Source organism: Schistocerca nitens, chromosome 2 (genome assembly GCF_023898315.1).
Source record: "Schistocerca nitens isolate TAMUIC-IGC-003100 chromosome 2, iqSchNite1.1, whole genome shotgun sequence".
NCBI classification, from domain to species: domain Eukaryota; kingdom Metazoa; phylum Arthropoda; class Insecta; order Orthoptera; family Acrididae; genus Schistocerca; species Schistocerca nitens.
Window position 1 is genome coordinate 327,720,323 of NC_064615.1, and position 23,137 is coordinate 327,743,459.

A 23,137-nucleotide genomic window follows, 5' to 3' on the forward strand; every position below is an offset into this window, starting at 1 on the left:
AGACATTCCACATTTTGACTGCTTACAGCACCGTATTTTCACCTAGTGGCAAAAGGTGGAACTATTATTTCCTCAGCATACTGCGAGCGCATCGGTTAATAAACGTATCTATAGTGTTTCAACATCCTGCAATGTATACAATCCACAGTGCAACATTCGGAACATCGTCAGTTTAATTATAACCATACAATGAAGGCTTTCACGACCGTATGTCATAGTTCATGGTGAGTCTTTAAGACTGTTGGACGTGGCGAAAGGAAATTTTCGGCTCTTGACGTTTCGTCCAGAGCTGCGCTGAACATCTTCGGAGGTGCTGGCTGAGTAGTCGGAGAGTGCGACTTAAATACTGTGTAAAAGGCGTTGTTGAGTTTACAGGTGATCAGTAGAGATACTTTTTGTCAGAGATAAACTTAACTATCGATTGTTTCCTGTCATGGATGAAAATTTATTTATCAATTCTGCAGTGGCGTTGTCCATATATCGCCGGCCGGAGTGGCCGTGCGGTTCTAGGCGCTACAGTCTGGAACCGCGCGACCGCTACTGTCACAGGTTCGAATCCTGCCTCGGGCATGGATGTGTGTGATGTCCTTAGGTTTAAGTAGTTCTAAAGTTCTAGGGGACTGATGACCTCAGAAGTTAAGTCCTATAGTGCTCAGAGCCATTTGAACCATTTTTGTCCATATATCATTGAGTTTTGTGGAAACAAGAAACCATGTCGATGGTATCTGTTTGTCAATGATACATTCGAGCTTTGGTCACATGCTACAAAATCTTTAGATGCATTCTTTTGTCATTTGAATGGTATAAATCCAAAAATCCAGTTTACCATGAAGCTGGAGAAAGACAACGCAATATCCTTCTTGGAAGTTTTAGTTATGAGACAGGTTGATGTAAGACCGAAACATAAGGTATTTTGGAATGTAAGCAAAGGGAGAGATATCTGCGTAAGAACTCCAACCATCATCCGCAACAAAAGAGATTTGCCATTAAAAGTGTTGTTGACACAGCCAAAAGAATTTGCGCACTGGAAAACCTGGACGCCGTTTTAAAACATCTGAAGCCGGTATTCGAGAAGAATGACTATTCATTCAAAGCAGTAAATAGTGTTCTGCGACCGAATAATAGTTGTATAAAGGACAACGATAAAACACAGCGATGGAAGAACATGCTTTCTCTCCTTTTCATGGAAATAGTAACTGATCAAGTCAGCAAGATTTTACAGAAACATAACGTCTGGTCTGTTTATAGAAACTAAGAAAAATATGTCAAGCACTCCCATCTATAAAGGACAAACGCTCACCTCTGTCAACAAAGGGAGTACATAAGATTCTGTTTACTTGTGGAAAGGTCCTCATTGGAGCTACCAAGATAAGCGTGAAGACGAGACTGAAAGGACATAAAAGTTTTTCCCCGTTGGGGAAAACACAAAAGTCTGCTGTACAAATCATGATCTGCACTACACAGCTACGAAGAGAATGCACCGATAAATATATTCATAGTGATTATTTTAAAATAAAAGCAGAAGCCGTGAAACTAGATGATATGGGCATAGGCTATGCAGTGTCGATAGATAAGTTTTTACCCTCTGACAAACATTATCTGTGCTGATAACGTGTAAACTCGACAATGCCCACTTAACATAGTATTTATGTCCTTCTCAGACGTCCTACTCACCGTTGCAAGGAGCACCTCCAAAAGTCCAGCACAGCTCTGGACGAAACGTCGGTAACCGAAAATTTACTTCAACCACAGCCATAGAGCCCGAAAGCCTCATCAATAATTAATTATAACTACCCGTTACCAGCGAAATTTCCTGACAAGGTTGCAGGAGGCTGTCAAGACGAAGCGCCGTGGTAACTTCTCCGTGGGGATGTTCTGCTACTCGACAACGCACCAGCGCATTTTTCCCAGGACTCTTATTACCTGCCACTATCAAATTTGGTCTCACCGTCTTTATTCTCCTGACGTGGCATCCTGCGACTTCTTCCTGTTTTCCTGGAAAATTGCGTGGAAGGCATTTCGAGAACGACGACAATATTGTTTTCAAATTTGAACTAACCCTAGACAGTAAAAATCTAGACTATTGTAAAGTCATCCGTCATAGGACAAAATGCATAGCACTGAAGAGTGAATTTATGTACGCAACTAGATTTATTCGAAGTGGTAGTAAAACATAATAAAATCCTCGTGTCCATGTATGTTGAGGTTCAGTTGCCAGACCTTGCACCAGGAACTGATCGTTTTTGCATTTCCTAACAGATTTCTAACTTCATAATTATTCGTCTGCAGTGCTGAGTGTATCGTGTCACTGACCAGACTCCGGCAATACTGTTCGATAACAAGAACGAAAGAAATATGCAAAACGATACCTTATATTACTTCTGTGGAAGGGGCTACGGTCGGTGCTAAAGAGGGTAAGACGTATGCATACGTCAGGCCAACACCTGCGGCTGGTTTTGTGCTAGATCAGAGTTTTCCTTCCTTTTTTGCCAGAGGACAGGGGCCGTGACGGAAATCTCATTCCAGCGAGAGTGCTGGTCCAGAAAAAGAGAGAGAGAGAGAGAGAGAGAGAGAGAGAGAGAGAGAGAGAGAGAGAGGGGGGGGGGGGGGGAATGTCTGCTGAGAGGATGAGGGTCAGACCGGAGGACGCTGTCGCCATTTCAGCTTTCTTCCCGTCCATCCACTTCGTCTGAGTTTCGTAACGGAGGACCTGTTATCTGTTCCTTTGTCGCTTTTCCCCCTTCATGGCTAGATAAGGAGATGGCACACCTATCTCCCCGCAGACGACCTTCGATTTTTAAACGAAAATTAAACTTGCTCCTTGAGCTCTTAAAAGCTCCTGCACAGTGAACCGTATCAAACTTCTCAGGCCGCTGTTTAATTTAAATAAAGTAGGTAGCCCGGAGTTTCGTAGGATAGGCTCATAACGTAACACTTGAAATCTGATAACCGCAAAAGTTATTCCACAGCAGCTGTAAACTCTCAAGGAACCTCAATTAAGGAAAAATTCTAAAAAAGGAATTGAGTACACGTGTCATTAACCTTTAACGTCTATGCTGTCTTCAGATACCTCGCCGCATATTAAACCTCGGCATTCGGCCTATAAAAAAGAGAAAGTGTTGGTGTCGTATTAGGTAACTGCCGGATCGTCCACTGCAAGGTCCTAGAATCTGTCTAACGCATTGGCGATAACGACGCCCTGAATATAATAGTAATATAAATATAGCTCAAGACAGCAGATAACAACACCGAAATCTGGTGAGTCGAACAGAATAAACACATTATGAACCAAAATAATGTCACCTGTTCAATATCAAGTCCATGATCCTCTGTACCGCAATACCGCAGTGATTGTGTTTGGTTTCGACAAATATTTGTTACGTTTCCGGGGATATGTAGCAACATAGTATGTTACACACAGGTAACGCAATCCTCGTAAATTACAGGACGCTGGTTGTGGGTGTGGAGGTGGTCTTTGACGAATGATAACCAACTGGTCCCGTTTCTTGGGTTCCGTATCTTAATCGGTAAAAATGGAACTTTTATAAGATGGCTTTTTGTCCGTCTGTTTGTCTAGCTGCCTGTCCGATTGTTAAGAACGCTTTTTTGTTAGCCACAGTTAGGCGTTTCAAGTTCAAATTTACGTCACATTCTAAGCTTTATAGGCCCTTAGTGGCGTAGAAACGTTAAGTTTCGAAGTCACTTGACTAAAAACATACAGCCCTTTATCTCACATATTTTCATACTCGAAAACTGACTCATCAAAACCTTCCGGTAGTTCCCATTGACCAAGAATCATGAAATTCGGCAACGTGCAAGGTTTCACACTAGAAGTAAAGTAAAAAATCCGGAACTTATAATTATGTCACGTCAAAATATATTTTGCCATTTTAACATACATTACATTCATCATACGTCAAAAGTGTAACAACCACAACTGCATGAAACCAATGAAATTTAAGCTGTAGTCATATTTTAGTAAGTAAATGCAAATGTTTTACTAACTATTCTCTCTCTACATATATAAACTGAAGTTGCCTGCTAGTTTCTTTTTGTACGTCCAGGCTAGCCTGACGAACTGTCTTAGAAATTTTGATACCATCTTCGAATTCCTGGGATTGATATATTACCAATATCGATATCGATAACAGGCAAAAACTTGCTGAGATTCTCGATTACCAGGGTGGATGATTTTTTCTTTTTCCATCCGTCTCTCTGCCCGTCTCTTAAGATTCCTTTTTCTCGGAAGCGGGTAGGAGTACAAAATAATGATTTATATCACAAACTACGATCTAAAGTCCCCTGGAGGTGTAAAATATTTAGGATTATAAATCAATGCTGTCAAAAGATACTAAAACTTATGACACAAATTTCACAGTGCTTGCAAGGGAAAAACCTGAAAATTGTTAACCTGTAAGCCCGCATCTCGTGGTCGTGCGGTAGCGTTCTCGCTTCCCACGCCCGGGTTCCCGGGTTCGATTCCCGGCGGGGTCAGGGATTTTCTCTGCCTCGTGATGGCTGGGTGTTGTGTGCTGTCCTTAGGTTAGTTAGGTTTAAGTAGTTCTAAGTTCTAGGGGACTTATGACCGCAGCAGTTGAGTCCCATAGTGCTCAGAGCCATTTTTTTGTTAACCTGTAATTATATCTAAAAAATATATCTTTTTGCCATCAGAACTTACAATGCATTCATCATCGGGCAACAGCATAACCCTCTGAAGCGCTACAGACACTGGTACAGATATGCGTATTCGAATACAGAGATTTGTAAACAAGCAGAATACGGAGCTGCGGTCGCCAACGCTATATAAGACAACAAGTGTCTGTTGCAGTTGACAGATCAGTTACTGCTGTTACAGTGGCAGTTTATCAAGATTTAAGTGAGCTTGAATGTAGTGTCGTAGTTGGCGCACGAGCTATGGGACACAGCATCTCCGAGGTAACGATGAAATGGAAAATTTTCTCGTACGACCATTTCACAAGTGTGCCGTGAATATCAGAAATATGGTAAAACATCAAATCTCCGACATCGCTGAGGCCAGAAAAAGATTCTGCAAGAACGGGACCGACAACGACTGAAGAGAATCGTTCAACGTGATAGAAGTGCAATCCGCAAATTGCTGCAGATTTCAGTGCTGGACCATCAACAAGTGTCAGCGTGCGAACCACATCATCGATATGGGCTTTCGGAGCCGAAGGCCCACTCGTGTACCCTTGACGACTGCCCGACACAAAGCTTTACGCCTCGCCTGTGCCCGTCAGCACCGACATTGCCTGGTCGCGCGAGTCTCGTATCGAGAGGGTGCATATGTACGGGTACGGAAACAACTTCATGAATTCATGGACCCTACAAGTCAGCAGGGGACTGTTCAAGCTGGTAGAGCGTCTGTAACGGCGTGGGGCGTGCGGTTGGACTGATATGGGACCACTGATACGTCTAGATACGACTCTGAGATGTAATACGTACATAAGCATCCTGTCTGATCACCTGCCTCCATTCATGTCTATTGTGCACTCCGGCGGACTTGAGCAATTCCAGCAGGACAATGCGCTACAAACACGTCCATAATTGTTACAGAGTGGTTCCAGGAACATTCTTCTGAGTTTAAACACTTCCACTGGCCACCAAACTCGCAGGCACGAACATATTGAGCGAATCTCGATGCCTTGGAACGTGTTGTTCAAAAGACATCTCCAACCTGTCGTACTCATAAGGATTTATGGACAGCCTGTAACCTCCCCCTCACTTATCGACCTTAATGACAGTGAAAAATTAAACCGCGTGTACCTAATGGAAATTTGGGAAAAGCAATCGTCACCGAAGTTAATCTGTCGGTAAAGAGGGAGGAAAGGGTTACATCTAAATGAAAGGAAAAATGCAAATGAAACTAGTGGAAATTAATTTTGAAAAGGGGTAAAGTTAATAAAGAAAGTAAATGTGCGGCCGTTACGTTAACAATTAACTAGCGGTAATTAGATATTTGAGATTTGGGGGAAATTACGGTCGCCAGTCCTATGGACAATTACTATAATAACTGAAAATGAAAGATTAATGCACATATAATTAGCTCTAAAAGCGTGGCAACTGAAGGTTGACATGTGCTGTGTGAAAACTGAAAGTTTGTCAGAAGTAATAAATTTCGCTACACTCTGAGTTAATTTGGCAAAAGAATTAATAAAACCGGAAAATTGAAAGTTCATTTAGTGACTGAAATTAATAGTGAGCTTTGTTTCCGAAGCATATCGAAATTCAGTAAAATACTGTTAGTCTTGGGCTACCTCAACAATCATTTCAAAAGCTACTTGAATCTACGCAATTTAGAAATAAGAGATTTAACTTTGAACTTGAAGTAAATGATTCTGAACAATTAACAATAGTAAAATTTAGTACGTACCAAGCTGAACTGCAGTCACAGGTAAGCTAAAATATGCTAACAAAACTCGCACTCTTAATTTGTGCTTGTGTAATCTAAATATTGTAGCCAGCTATGAATACTTTAACTGAACTTTGAAATTAAAGCAGTGAAATGGAATTATGCTGGCGTTTGAATTTCAACGACACTCGGGTTCATTTCGGAAAAGGAAGGGACCCTGCTTGGCAATGCAGTTGGGAGAATGAGCAACAAAGGTTCATGCTAAGTTGCTGTAATTTTGTGATGCAACAATTTTAAAAGCTGAGGTCTGCCATACAGTTCTGAAACTTTACGTGCTTCCAGTCTTCCTTGTTGGTTGATTGAAGGTTTGAAGCCGTCGATCGAGGAGGTGGCGACAGTCACTCATTGTCGGCCGTCGCTGTTGCAGAAGCTGGATGTTGGCGCGCCTTCTTCTCGACACGGTCACCAGGCGAAACGGGCTCTTGATGTGCGTCAGCTAATGCTTCCCGTCCGCGGCACCGTGTCGTCGCTGTTGCAGCAGAAGCTGGATGTTGGCGCGCCTTCTTCTCGACACGGTCACCAGGCGAAACGGGCTCTTGATGTGCGCCAGCTAATGCTTCCCGTCCGCGACACCGTGTCAGAAACTATCATAGCAAGTCGAGCGCAATTACATGCTGCCCAACCCCGAAAGCGCGGCAACTCGCGGGAGCGTCACACAACACACCTGCTCCACTGCCCTCCTCCAGCCAGACTCCCTCTACTCTGCCCGCGCTCCACGCGGCAGAGTTCACACTACCAAAGATCCTAAACACTTACGTTCTCCACACGACCTATCGATGTATTCGTTCGATAGTATAGTTTTCCTTAGGCCAGACCCAGCGTATAAATACAAATAATATTCACAAAACAAACCAATTATACATCGACATAAATGCATATATATACAAATAGTAAGACAATTACAATATACAAAGACACAGAAATGTTATATCTTCAGGTAACAAAATAAGGAAAAAAATTTGCAGTGCAATAGATGGAAATAGGAGGATATGCATTTCCGGCGTTACAAGCCTTGTAGGATTCATGGTGTCAGTTCCCTCCAGCACTACTTCAGACATTTGTGGAGTCCATGCCACGGCATGTTGCGGCATTTCTGCGTGCTCGAAGGGTGCAACACGATATTAGGCAGGTGTACCACTTCCTTTGGCTCTGGAGTGTAGATTAATGTTACTGCATACAAACAAGTTGTAGTTACATCTTAGTAAGTAAATGAAAATTTTTTATTGTTTGTCTCTCTCTACATATATACAGGATGCTCAGAAAGTCCGAGAAGCTTGGAAGCGTTTTGCAGGTTAGGTTGTGCTGAGAAATCTGAGATGTAATTGAAGGGGTCGGAGAAATATAGTCATAAACCACATCCAACTAGTTTTGAGATACAGCTATTTTAAAGTTTCATGGCAGAATAAACATGTTAAAGACAAAATATACACTTCTTTTTTGGTTTCAATTATACTTTAATAAACTGGAAACCCTGTGTAAAAGATACGATCTTCTTTCTGTTATGTAATGTTAATCTGAGAGTCATTTTAATTATGATGTGGACGAAAATGGCTTATGACTGTGTCTCCCTGAAAATAATTTAAAGTACAAAATACATTTTTAAGGTTTTATTTTGAAAATTATATAACAACTAGTAATTTTTAACAGTTTTTGCACTTTCACATATACACATACATAACAGATAAGTCAAAGTAATACTTTCTTTTACACTGTAAATGGGAAATAAAAGAAGTTCTACGTCATCATCGTTCACATTATTTCCGGCTGCAGGTATGTATGCCATAAGAGACAGAATGTCACCAGTCTTTTTCTAATCAATTTGAAGTGGCTTTCTATATTCTATTGACAGCCTAAATAGATTTTGTTCAGCAGATCTTCCTTTCCTCTTGCTAAGTACATCCATTGACATTAAGGTTCCTACATCCGAGTAGCAGCGCTTCATACTTAGCGTGAAGGGATCTGTATACTCAAACTTAAATTGAGTCACTTCACTAAAACGAATGGGATCTCCAGATCTGAATAGAGTGAGTATCGAGATTAATGACTTCAGATCGCCCAAGCTTCTTAAGTCTTGTCTGTGCATTTTCGTCACAATGAAATTTTTGGGCTAGTAGATTTGACTGCTACTGCCCATTCATCTGGCATGTATACTGTTGGACGTCTGTTTCTCGCATAAATTTCAATGCGACCGAAATCACAATTGCAAAGAAGTCTAGTATGACCTGCCATGGGGAAACACAGCTGTACAGATTCAAATCATTTGGTGGCAACGACAGTCCATTCCAGGGCAATAAGAGACCAATTCTTTGCCTGGTCCTTACAATTATCTGTGACTATGTGAAGATTTTTGGCTTGAGTGTTAGTTATCACCAAGTATTTTAATAAATAGCTCCCAACTACATCTGAACCCCTTCCTCCGTCCTTCTCACTCCACAGCGACGTGTATCCCTTATTTGAGCCACAATCGTGGATACCGTAGTTATACGTCCATATCTTTCTCTTGTAGAATGCTGGACCAACTGTTAGTTTTGGCGTGGGAAACGTTTGTTGCTTGTCCATTGCTCTTTCACAGTCTCTTTAGCCAGAGGAGTTAGAGGTACGATCATATTTAACCTGCTATTGGCGTTTCTTAGATGCAACTCATGTTGGTTTTTTCCTTTGTGTTGTTTCTTCCGCACATAATTCTGGGCCATCATATATTGAACAGGTGTCGCTTTTCGGCAGTTTGAAGCCTATGTTAAATTCAGACAGAAAAATTGCCCTTAATTTGCTTTGTGATACCTTAGGAACACCCTTTTCCTTGCAGTATTGAGAGTATTTGTCCCGAAACAAGGATGCAATTGTGAGATTACATCCAAAATATACTTGTTGGGGTTCTGCTCTAGTGACTGTTATATTTTGATATAGCATTGAGGAAGTCTCTGACACCTTGCACAGCTTCGTCTTGAAATTTATGTGGATGATTGTCATGTTTGCCTGAAAGAAAAGAGCACATGAGTTATACATTACTTCGTGTTGTTATTATACTTCAACATTATTTTATTTGGTTAAAATGGATACCTTATAGTAAAATGTAATATAAAAACCTCTTCCATCTTCTTTTGGAAGTGCGCGACCCAATTTCATTTGCTGTTGCAAATTCCTCGCTCTTCTTGTATGGTTCTGTAAGCCATGAACCCTGAGGAAAGCCTGCTTGCAAATCATGACTTCCATTCCATTTTCTTTCACTTTGAATGAAAATGTCACAGCTCTGGATGAAATTTGCTTTGTAGTCTTTTTTGGATAGCTATGAAAGAAAGAAATGTGAAGCAGGACAAGGTAAAGTAAATCTGTGACAGTTGGTCCATTCGTGTTTAAAAATGAAAAGTAAAGTTTCTCTTCTTTGGTACCATTTTCATACAGCACATTAGGTAAATAAATGGTTCAAATGGCTCTGAGCACTATTCGACTTAACTTCTGAGGTCATCAGTCGCCTAGAACTTAGAACTAATTAAGCCTAACTAACCTAAGGACATCACACACATCCATGCCCGAGGCAGGATTCGAACCTGCGACCGTAGCGGTCGCTCGGCTCCTACTGTAGCGCCCAGAACCGCACGGCCACTCCGGCCGGCATTAGGTAAATATTCTGTGCATTTAAGTGTCCTATATCCCAAAACGAGTGGAAAATATTTTCTTCTTCTCCAGTTATTTCGTACAGTACTTATTTGAACAAGCACAGGGACTTCCCAAAGATGCTGCTTGAACAGTCTTGTTGCTTCTAGAAGACACATACTGCTGACACACGTTACGCCGACGTTTGGCCTTAATTTTTGCACTGATCAATATTACGCTTTCTTTTTCTTGAAGAGCTTGGTTTCTGGGGTGACTTCATTTTCTCTAATTATTTCAAGCTGTAATATGAACAGAAAAATTGTCACAGAACTTTCGTGAGATATAGTCACAAGCCATACAAATCATTATATGCCGCTGAAATGGCAATGATGATAAAAATATTCTCGTAAGTTTGTAGCTATGAAAACTACATTATTACCACATTCAGTGGTCATAAAAATTAAGCTCTAAAGGTTCCTCATGAACACAAAACATGACGATCAACTGTGAGAGCAATGTTATGAGAAACAAAGTCACAAGCCACTGAACAATGATCGTCAGTAAAAAATATTTTTGTATACGTACCGAAACATCTTCTGAGCTAGTACTGTTGCTTGATGGACACCAAGACTCATCACCATCACTGTCAAAAGGATCATAATCCTCATTTGCACTACTGTTACTGGCATATACGCCCAGAATGTGCGAAGCACCTTCAGACGTACATGAGCATTCAGCCATTTTGATGTGGCTTGTGACTAAGTATCTTCTGAAAAAGACATCAGGTGGCAGAGTATAGAACTACACTGCGTCATCACCTGCCACCTGTTGGAGAAAGACCGGGGCTTCCTTAATCCAAGATAAGGAGGGCATCGTTAAGAATGTCATAGCATGAATATCTCAATTTCGACAAAAGTGTGGCTTGTGACTAAATCTCTCCAACCCCTTCAATTGTCAAGAAAAAAAATCCGTTACTATGAGTCGTTTACGACTTAATTAGCATCGAAGTCAGCCTGTCAGGCCGTTGCACCTGAAAATTTAAGCTCCCCGCCAGACATGGTGTCGCGAAACGTGTTATTCGTTTGATTTCCTAAAACCAAACAAGAATGTGATATAAAAATTGGACATGGGACGGTAGCAAGAATCGAACTCGAACGGAAGGCTGAGAAGTCTCGTGTGTTGTCTTTTTACATTGCGAGAACAACTGATATTAACTGTATATGGCAGCCGGCTTGAATTTGCGCGCGAACCGCCTGATTGGCTTACTTTACAACCTTTTCAGGCTGTTTGTAACCACACTGCATTAACTGAAGTCCCCAGCTAGCTGCTTCTTGTATTTTCGCGTAGTCTTGGGAACCAATGTAGAGATTTTGACACGGTCTTGGATTTCCCGGGACCGGTATCTTGCTCGTATCGACATCGATAACAGGCAAAAACTGTTTAGATTCTCGATTCCCAGGATGGATGAATCATCAAGTTTGTACGGAACCCTCACTGCAGGAGTCGTACTCGCGCTTGGTCAGTTTTCACCAGTAGGTCGCCTTTTGTATACTCCGCCACTTCGCATCAAATAAAATACGTACATTACACTATCGTACATCAAAGTTTTGTGCGTTATTACAGAAAACTGAGTACCGTGATAATTCCACTTCTTAGCAGTCATCCCCGTCTATAGTACATTTTCTGCAACAAATGTAATATGAACAATAATGGCCGCATGAAATATATGGTAGATAGACTAGTGTCGATTGCTGTTACACTGTCTTGGCAGTCCACGCTAGCAAATCTTGTTCCACGTACTCTGCACCATATAATTTCCTGCGTTCTTCTAGCCTCGAAGGCCACTGGTAGGGTAGGTTATTTGAGAACAAGATGTCCACCAGACTGTACTGAGGGACAAAGCGGTCTTTCCCTCTACGAGACCGTTTCAAACAGGCACATTAGTCACCAGACTCCTTTAAATTAAAGAACTCATTTAGGCGAATTAAGAAAGTCATTATAAATGTCATGAATATCAGTTACAAGCGACACTAGCTCCAAATCTCCTGCTAATTCTTTTTCACTGTCTCCACCGACGTTCATTCAAGATTGTCTTGGCGTTTCACCAGAAACAGTGACTGACATTGTCAAAAATTTGACAATTTTTGAGAATGCCCGCCATTCGTGTTGGTGGAACGCCAGAAAAATCAAACAAACGTCGTCCCAAGAATACGTCAACAAGTGAGGACGAAAGCCTAGACAGTTTTGTACAAATTTCACAATTGGCTTCCACCGCCGTCACTCCCAAGCTGTAAGTGGAACCATTGAATTACTGAAAGATTTCGAAGCGACACACAGTACAACGCAATAGGCGACAGGAAGAATCGCAGCATCTGTGATGTGTTATTTTTCTGGCCTAAGATGTCTTTATTCTTTATTTCATATTTTGAGGTCTTTCTAGCTCGTAGCTCTGTGGCCGGTGATGTAACGCGATGTGGAACAGACGTAATTGATGCCCAGTTGACTGTTAGCAACAGAGATAGGCCCATTTACTATTTTGTAAGTTACTAATAGGATGTTTAATTACGAGTACTATGAGTCCTGTTTGCTGATTCATCAGTTCGACAGACAATTACCATATCAATCGTAATAATTACTTCATGGAACAGAAATAATGAGGATGGGAATGGGTAGTTTAATGAAAATAGTATTAACAATAACAATAATAATTTTTGCTGAAGTTGTCACCAATGACTCATTTACTCTCTTCTGACAATGAAGTAGTAACGGCTATTGCGATCCTGCTTGCAAGTTTGTCAAATTATATGATACAAAATGGCTGACTCTGTCTCTCTCTATCTAATACACCCTTTGAATGTAAGCTTCCAATACCAGAGTGAGCATTTAAGTCAAATGTTCAGTAGAAAGAAGCCGTGACATAATTGATCGTGTAGCAATATAAAATACGTATGTTTACTCTCACTGACAGATAGTATCTGCACAATAATTACTCGGGAACGCCACTCATCGATTAATTCTTACGAGATATTACAGTAATCATTTCGGTTTCTGAAGAGAGAGAGAGAGAGAGAGAGAGAGAGAGAGAGAGAGAGAGAAGCTATTAAGATTCGTTGTGCATTTAATGGACTGCAAAGCATCCTCACAATCATCAACGAATAACAGCAACCGATATGTTCCTGAGTGCCAATTAACATATCTAATCAATGGAGATTAGTCTGCCGGAGTGGCTGTTGCAAGGCAAACGTACCAGGTGGCCGTAATGCTCAGAATGGAATTCGCCCTTTGTGGAGGGTAAACAGCACTTAGCCGAGATAGATGGATCGTCTGAATAATTGCCTAGTGTGTTCCAATAGGTGATCAATGCGTTAAGCGTGTGATAAACCCCTTTATGGTCGTTGGATGCGGGAAGTGAGGGGACAGAGACATTGAGAGTATAGGGGGAATTGGAGCGCTTACAGCTATTCGCACACTGAGAGCAGTAATTTTCTGTTACGTGCGACATTTTAAAGATACGAGTAAATGTCACTATTATATTCGTGTAGATGTAGTTTTTCAGCCTTCGTACGTTCTCGCATGTTTAATTAAGTATCCACTGAATCCAATACGTAGAAAGGATATGACTACTTATCAAATAGAAATAAGAATTGGATGCGAGCAACATTCTTATAATAAAAAATCTGTGGTACTTTTTCTTAGCAGCATACGTGCTCGCGAAAGTTGTATTACCAGCACTATGGATGGTAGAAAAGACATACTGCAATGATTCCCTGCGAAGAGAAATTTTCAATTATTCTGCTGAATTTAAATATCAAGATGTTGTTGTGAAGAGAGTGCTAACATAATCGCCACAAATAATAAAAAACAGACATCCCAGAGTGTCAGCCACGGGTTTTTTTAAAGCAACAAATTTACGAGACCAAAGTGCGCAACAGAATTAAAGGATGATTTTTTCGAAACAAGGTAATTTTCCTCCCATTGCGATGCGTAAGTTTTAAATTCAGCTCAAAGGAGGCTACAACCTTCCTCTGTGATGGTGCAAAAGCGTGGCGGCCTGTGACGTGACACTTGGACTCGACTACGCTTCAAAGGTGTCGACAATTGCGAAGAAAAGGCTGCAGCTCAGGAATTTCACGTGAAGTGTAACGTGGGTCTGTGATATCCCATTGACACCAAATTTCACCACAACTCTGCACAATCTCGTTGTGGACTCGTTTCTCGGTGGGAAGCTTGTCACACACCGTCTTACCCACTTTTCACCTCTTCTTATGACGCCTCTGCGGAAAACATTTCAGACATACCGCCGTTCCGAACAGACACAAAAGGCGTCAGGAGGTGGTACAAAGGGCACCATTGAAACCACCTCTTTCCTTGGGACGCTGATTGACACACATTTAATGGTCTCAAACGACAGATTTCAATGCGATGGGCAACAGGAAGACGCTCTCGACAATCTCTGATATCCTCCTGAAACTTCAGTCCTCCTCGATCGTGGGCAAGCAACGCAACTGAACGCGATCTCACCCGTTTGGAGTGCAGTGTGACCGCAGTTTTTGGTCTGGTGTACAGGTTGGAACCACTGGCAACAGTTCAAAACCATTCGACGGAATCTGAAAGAGAGCCGAAGTAGCAGGGGTTCTTATGCTTTTTCAGTGCTCCTGTTTTCACGAAGCAGCATCAGCGAAAGAAGTAAAGACTCACATACGCAAAATTAACATCAAATGCTTATCAAAATCAACTGAATATGGTATGTTAAGTAAAAGCAAAGCAGCACTCGTTAGTAAATATTTGTAATGCAACAACACGCAACAATACATCACGATAAGGAAATACAAAATAACAAATACAATGCCTGAATACGGGACTAATCTCAGCCTCTACTGACAAAAAGTCGATGGTTGTTCTGGGATAATTTCTGTGTAAAAAGTGTGTGTGAAATCTTATGGGACTTAACTGCTAAGGTCATCAGTCCCTAAGCCTACACACTACTTAACCTAAATTATTCTAAGGACAAACACATACACACACCCATGCCCGAGGGAGGACTCGAACTTCCGCCGGGACCAGCCGGACAGTCCATGACTGCAGTGCTTTAGACCTCTCGGCTAATCCCGTGCGGCGATTTCTGTGTGTTTTGGTGTAAGGGACCCGTGGTTGTTTACAGAGCAACTGTATTTCGTTTGATTTCTTACTCCCTTTAACGCTGTAACTGCATTGCACTCAAAATATCTGCACTATAATGTAAATGTAGACGGTAAACACTGTGTCTTCTGTGGAAACAAATTTGAATTCAGTACTGCTTCGTTCTGTCTCGGGTTTGTTTACCCGGCAGTGTCAACTGTACGTCAACATTGATACACATCTGTGTGGATAGATTTCATCTATATGTACATACACACTCCACAAGCCACAGAATGGTGCACTCCCGAGGGTACCTTGTATTGTCACTACTCATTTCCTTTCCTGATCCACTCGCAAATTCACCGAGGGAGGGAAGAGTGTGTGTATGCCTTCACACGAGCCCTAATTTATCTTATCTCCGCAGTCCTTACTCGAAATGTACGGTGGAGGCAGTAGGGTTGTTATGCAGTCAATTTCTTCGCCAAAAGAACGTCGTCTTCCCTCCAGAGACCGAGTGACGTGGCGCAGTGGTTAGCTCGCTGGTCTCGCATTCGGGTGGACGACGGCTCAATCCCGCGTCCGGCCATCCTCATTTATGTTTTCCGTGATTTCCCTAAATCGCTCCAGGCAAATGCCGGGATGGTTCCTTTCAAAGGGCACGGCCGACTTCCTTCCCCATCCTTCTCCAATCCGATGACACCGATGACCTCGCTCTCTGGTCTCTTCCCCCAAAACAGTCCAACCCTTCCCTCCAGAGACTTCGTGAAACGTCTTCATAATACTAGCTTGTTGATCGAATCTACCGGTATGAATTGTGGCAGCCTGCCTCTGAATTGCTTCGATGCCTTCCTTTAATCCTTACTGGTGGAAATCCCAAACACTCGAGGAGTACTCAAGAATGGGTCGCACTATTCTTCCACATGCTGTCTTCTCTACCAGTGAACGACACTCTCACAAAATTCTCGTAAGAAACCTAAGTCGAGCATTCGTCTTGCCTACTACCATCCATACGTGCTCGTTCCATTTCGTGTAGCTTTGCAACATTACACCTACATTTTGAGTCGAAGCGACTGTGTCAACCAGCACACTACTAATGCAGCATTCGATTATGACGGGATTGTTGCTCCTACTCGTCTGCGTAAAATTACTTCTTTCTGCATTCTCACTCTCACAAAATTCTCGTAAGAAACCTAAGTCGAGCATTCGTCTTGCCTACTACCATCCATACGTGCTCGTTCCATTTCGTGTAGCTTTGCAACATTACACCTACATTTTGAGTCGAAGCGACTGTGTCAACCAGCACACTACTAATGCAGCATTCGATTATGACGGGATTGTTGCTCCTACTCGTCTGCGTAAAATTACTTCTTTCTGCATTTAGAGCAAGCTGCAAGCTGTCATTCAACACATCAACTAGAAATGTTGTCTAAGTTATGTTGTATCCTCCTACAGTCATCAACTACGACACCTTGCCACGTACACCACAGCCTCATCAGCAAACAGCCATAGATTGAAACTTCCTGGCAGATTAAAACTGTGTGCCCGACCGAGACTCGAACTCGGGACCTTTGCCTTTCGCGGGCAAGTGTTCCACCAACTGAGCTACCGAAGCACGACTCACGCCCGGTACTCACAGCCTTACTTCTGCCAGTACCTCGTCTCCTACCTTCCAAACATTACAGAAGCTCTCCTGCGAACCTTGCAGGACTAGCACTCCTGAAAGAAAGGATATTGCGGAGACATGGCTTAGCCACAGCCTGGGGGATGTTTCCAGAATGAGATTTTCACTCTGCAGCGGAGTGTGCGCTGATATGAAACTTCCTGGCAGATTAAAACTGTGTGCCCGACCGAGACTCGAACTCGGGACCTTTGCCTTTCGCGGGCAAGTGCTCTACCAACTGAGCTACCGAAGCACGACTCACGCCCGGTACTCACAGCCTTACTTCTGCCAGTACCTCGTCTCCTACCTTCCAAACTTTACAGAAGCTCTCCTGCGAACCTTGCAGAACTAGCACTCCTGAAAGAAAGGATATTGCGGAGACATGGCTTAGCCACAGCCTGGGGGATGTTTCCAGAATGAGATTTTCACTCTGCAGCGGAGTGTGCGCTGATATGAAACTTCCTGGCAGATTAAAACTGTGTGCCCGACCGAGACTCGAACGCGGGACCTTTGCCTTTCGCGGGCAAGTGCTCTACCAACTGAGCTACCGAAGCACGACTCACGCCCGGTACTCACAGCCTTACTTCTGCCAGTACCTCGTCTCCTACCTTCCAAACTTTACAGAAGCTCTCCTGCGAACCTTGCAGAACTAGCACTCCTGTAAGAAAGGATATTGCGGAGACATGGCTTAGCCACAGCCTGGGGGATGTTTCCAGAATGAGATTTTCACTCTGCAGCGGAGTGTGCGCTGATATGAAACTTCCTGGCAGATTAAAACTGTGTGCCCGACCGAGACTCGAACTCGGGACCTTTGCCTTTCGCGGGCAAGTGCTCTACCAACTGAGCTACCGAAGCACGACTCACGCCCGGTACTCACAGCCTTACTTCTGCCAGTACCTCTTCTCCTACCTTCCAAACTTTACAGAAGCTCTCCTGCGAACCTTGCAGAACTAGCACTCCTGAAAGAAAGGATATTGCGGAGACATGGCTTAGCCACAGCCTGGGGGATGTTTCCAGAATGAGATTTTCACTCTGCAGCGGAGTGTGCGCTGAAGTAAGGCTGTGAGTACCGGGCGTGAGTCGTGCTTCGGTAGCTCAGTTGGTAGAGCACTTGCCCGCGAAAGGCAAAGGTCCCGAGTTCGAGTCTCGGTCGGGCACACAGTTTTAATCTGCCAGGAAGTTTCATATCAGCGCACACTCCGCTGCAGAGTGAAAATCTCATTCTGGAGCCATAGACTGCTGTGTCGGGTTATTTATGTATACAGAGAATAAGAGCACCCGTACCACACTTCCCTGCGGCATTTCTGACGATACCCTTGTCTCTGATGAAGACTCGCCGTCTAGGACAATGTACTGGCTTCTCTGACTTAAGAAGTATTCGAACCACCCTATAGCTGGGAACCTATTCCGTATTCTCGTATTTCCATTGACAGTCTGTAGTGGCGCACCGTGTGGAATGCTTTCCGAAGATCTAGAAATATGGAATCTCCCTGTTGTCCTTCGTCCATGGGTGGCAGGGTATTGCGCGTAGGTCGAGCTGAGTTTTGCACGACCGATGCTTTCAATATCCATGCGGATTTGTGGACAGAAGCTTTCCCGTCTCAAAGAAATGTATTATTACAAAGTGTTTACCGATGAAGAGTTCGAAAATATGCACCTAGTGTATTGGTTCACCGACTTCAATGGAAGAGCGCCACAATGACACCAAGTTAAGCTGTTCCCCCCAGTGACAGTAAGCACATCACACTGCTTTTACATCCCTGCATAGACGCATACGGGAAACCGTTTTATCTTGTGCCTTTCGGTAATTGCATGATAAAAGCTTTTTTCACTGTTGTTTATGTATTTTCACATAAATAACGGTGACTGTAGTAACAAAACGAACAAATCATAATTACATTATCACTTCGTAACGAGCCACTGAAGACCACAGACCCCTGATACCAAAACACCCGGAAAATATCCCTAAACAACCTCGAGCCTGGAGTTCAGGTTCACCGTGCATAAACTTGTGACAAATTAAATTAGAGGCAGATGCCGTGTTACAGAACGGCTAAAGGGGATAGTTTGGTGTGCGACGAAACTAGAACATCATAAGACCTTGCAGAGGCCTTCGAGGCGTCAGTCGAACGCAGGATGGACAACACTTGCAGTATCAGTGCAGCTGGCAGCGATCAGATCTTACGTGGCCCATTCATTGAACACCCAGTCTCCGAGGTCGAATAGACACTGAGCTTTCCTAATGCCACCATTTACCGCGACTTTACTGGGCTACATGGTACTGCGAAACTACAAAGAGCAATAATGTGTTGATGAAAAGGATTCAAAGCCGATTATTAGGAACTGCAACAGTGAATCGGTGGGTCACAGTACATCAAATAACTTTCCTATTCAACTCTGTATAACAATGGCCACACCATACACAACCATTCTCTCGCTGTGAGGTACAGGAACCATCATTTCACCTGTGTGCCGCCGCTGATAGCTGATTCAGGTGCTGCTGATATTCTCATTTGTGGAGTGGATTGGGGGAGGGAAAACGTCGTTGCTTAGGAGGTAGGGGGAAGGGTTATTACACGCCTGATATGTCTGCCAGAGTCTCCTAACAGCGAGCGATTCGAGTACCATCTATCTGATCATTTCTTCGACTACAGAACTCGGCAGACAACGTGACCTGAAGCGAGTTTGGGTATAGCAACTGGATTCTCGTACTTCCGCGTTTCATTACAAGAAGAATTTTTAGATCACTGGAAAGTTCCACATCCAGAACGGTGTTTCGACGGTTTTAAGGACACTTCACTACTATTGTATGGTACGAGACTCCCAGTGCGCTCACCACACTCCAGGCATCAGTCCTTTTCGACAAATCAAAGATGTCACCAAGCTGCATGTGACTGCCTTGGACACAAGAGTAGCGTTCTTAAGTTTTGGGATGTGGAAGAATGGTCACAAACCATAGATTATAATGTCACGACCAGTTCTGGTCTGTAAGACTTCGCTGTCGTTTCGAATAATTGTGACTTTACTGTCATATATCACTATGCGACATGAAATCGTTTTTTGTACACTACTCTGAAAGCACATTTGTGGACTCTGCAAAAGTATCCTCGAAGAGGAGGCTCCGCGCCCTCCAGTACTGTAGGTGGGCAGCGGTATGGTCTCGCGTCTCCTTTGCCAACAGAGGGAAGTCTGTCTCAATGGGTCAAGGGCGCCTCCCTGAGGTGTTGAGTAACCCTCGCGGGAACCAGATTATGGCACAGCCTGCTGCCTTAGCGTGAAAACAGCCAGCGTTGGTCCGAACATTGAATGGCGTTCCCTCCTTGCCACCCCCTGGAGACGATTCAAGAACTATATTTCTACTTTACGGTACTAACTTCAAAGGGCCAGACACTACAGTACTGCTCAGCCACTGTGGTGCGTCGGTTCTGTTTCGTTCAAAAAATATGGTTTAACCATTGCCAATGTATTGTTCCACTGAGAGCATGGAGCTCACGGACCGACCCATCAAAGAAACACTTCTTCAACCTAGTGCAAATTTTGCGATGGCAAAATGTGGGCCTTGTACGCAAAGAATGGGTGGTTTGCTGTCGATTCCCCGATTTTTCGTAAATTTAGTTCACTTTTTGTCCATCTACTGGAAAAAGTTGGAGACGTCCTTTCAACGCTGAATTTTTGAAAGGTTGTAGGTTGGGCAGGAGGAAGTAATTTTTGGGGGGTTCAGGAACTAACGGCAAAGGAACAGGGAGAGATTCGGGGCGGAGCGTCGGCGGAGACGGGAGCTGACGGCCATCTGGAGTTCCGTGACACGCTTTGCTGATCTTGAGGAGACGTAAGTTTTCACTGTCTGCGGTAACACGATCCTTAGTCTGAGCGACTCGCTTCTCTTAAGCTTCTGGTATGCAGCTTGCTGATTCAATTCAAATTTGTATTTTGTTCCTATAATTTTGTATCTATGTGCTGCACTGATAAGCATATCTTCGTGCTTCTTTTGCAATGCTGTCTTCCTTTCATTCTGTACCTCTCACAGTGTTAGCTTTAATTTTCGTCGACCTGATTTATAATTGAATTAATCTTAATTCTTTGATTAAGTTTTGAAGAGCTTAAGAGTAAACAAAATTCTGTTGAAAGTAGAACTGACTTCCGTTTGAAGATCCTAAAATTGTCCTACTGGTTAGGCACCCCATTAAATAGAACTGGATATACAAGCAAGTTGTGCTTCGCTTTAATGGCGCTATCCTTGCATGCAGTGGCCAAGTATGAGGATAATTTATCTGTTATTTTGAGGAGTATTTCACACGCTCGGATTAAGTGGAACGATGTTGCTCAATAGCACATACAAGACTTTGAAACTTTCACAACGCAAAAAGTAATGCTACTGACTACTAGATAAGTGTCAATTGCCCATGAGGGTATGGTCACTGAACCTTATTGTAAACGCGACATGGCAGCATGCCAGCTGTACACATACGGAAAGCGAGTACTAGATGGCATGTAACATATCGTTCCCGGACTCCGACATTTTGTTCTTTTCTGTGTCTACCGTGTATACCTAGGAAAGAGGTTTCCACCAGCCTGGAGCTAATTGGCCTGCCTTTCCAAGAATCCCTTAAATGAGAAGTGCTCAGGGCGAACAAGGCCGGATCAGGATCGGGTGATTTCGCCATGACAGCCGCTGTTTTCCGACATCCATTTCAGACAATTTATTAATATTCTCGCAGGAAGCACTACTTCACAGACGCTATCTAACCCAGAGGAGGAAATAGCCAACGCAAATGCCTACATTATGCTCCTGGTTCAGATTGGCTGGAAGGCCCAAATGTTAAATAACTTCGTTCAGCAGCCCCCGTGAGCGTATAAGTCGTCTGCCCTTTGGGGCCGAGATGGTGTTATAAAGTGTATTACTGAAGTCAGTAGTCGCTGATTCCGAGTGATCAGACAAGCTGTTTTTCCCCGTACTGAAAGTCTGCAAGTATTGAAGTGCGTTCCCGCCATCCGGTGTGGTTTTCTGCTTAAGCTGTTTTCAGTATCTAGATGACCGCACATGAAAGAGCATGTACCCATTAGATAGGGTCCTGACATCAGAGGGCAGAGCCAGTAGCTAGATGGAAATATACACTGAACGATATGGAGATAGCGAGGTTTAATTCAAGTAAATAGGTCTCACTGGTTTCCGAGGATAATGAACATTGGGTTTTTGTGATAACTTCCCTTTATTGGCATTGAATTATATTTCTGCTTCGCTTCGTGGAAATGGGGGGGGGGGGGGGGGGGGGGAAGGCGGAAGTTTCCAGCAGTAGCGTGTTGTACGCGGTGAATTAAACATTAAACGGTGAACTTAGTCCAGTCCAATCACTGGATCCAGAAATTTTACTAGAAGTGGTTAGACTGCTGCAGGGCTATTAATATTACTGACATTCTAGTGGGAGAAGTGTAAGCCTGTTCCACAGGTCACAGCGAGGCTGCCAACCCTTACTGGGACTGATTTTACGAATGGAGCAGTGCAGAGAATCAATCCATGTACACCAGTAAACGTTTCTGAGTACATCTGTGAAGTTGTACGACGCTTAATTTGTCCTCCGTACCACACGTTGCTAAAGGTGTGTTGTGACTTCTGCCTGCGGTAGCGAGTGTGATTTCCCATGACGCAACGGAAGCTCCGAAACACTGACGGAGGATACCATTCAACGGTTGCTACAACTTGTGAAGATTATCTGACGAGAACAGAGTACTCTCAACGCTGTTTCGCAACTACACTGATGTGCAAAACTTCAGAGCAAAAGTAGTTTTCGGATGATGTGTCACTAACAAGTAACATAGCTCTATGACACGTGGACCATACATAGAAAGACCTGCAACAGTATAGCACAGGTGATAACTGAAAAAAGTATGCAATGAGATGAACAGTAATGACGCTTTTACTCGAAGACAATAATTACATTGAAGTGACCGCGATACGTAATGGTCCCCCGGATATTGCAAAAGGTGGGGCATGGTTCTTAGTAGGGTGTGTGACCACCACAGACGGTAATGCAGACTCCGCAACGTCCTCGCATGCTGGCCACAAAGTAGGCAAGGAGTGCTTGTTGTAAGGCGTTACGTACTTCCACTGGCGGATGGTCGTTGGCGCATATGGACGTGTTGCAGGGCGTCTTCCCAACCCATTCCGAACGTGCTCGGTGGGAAAAGTAGGGGGAACGGGTGGGGCAGTCCATTTGCCGAAAATTCCAAGAGCCCCTCCACCTACTGTCACCCTTAAAAATGAAGTCAGGGTCTAATACGTCCTTGAGAAGATGCACTTGAGAAAGAAGTCGAGTCTTACAATAACGCTGACCGGT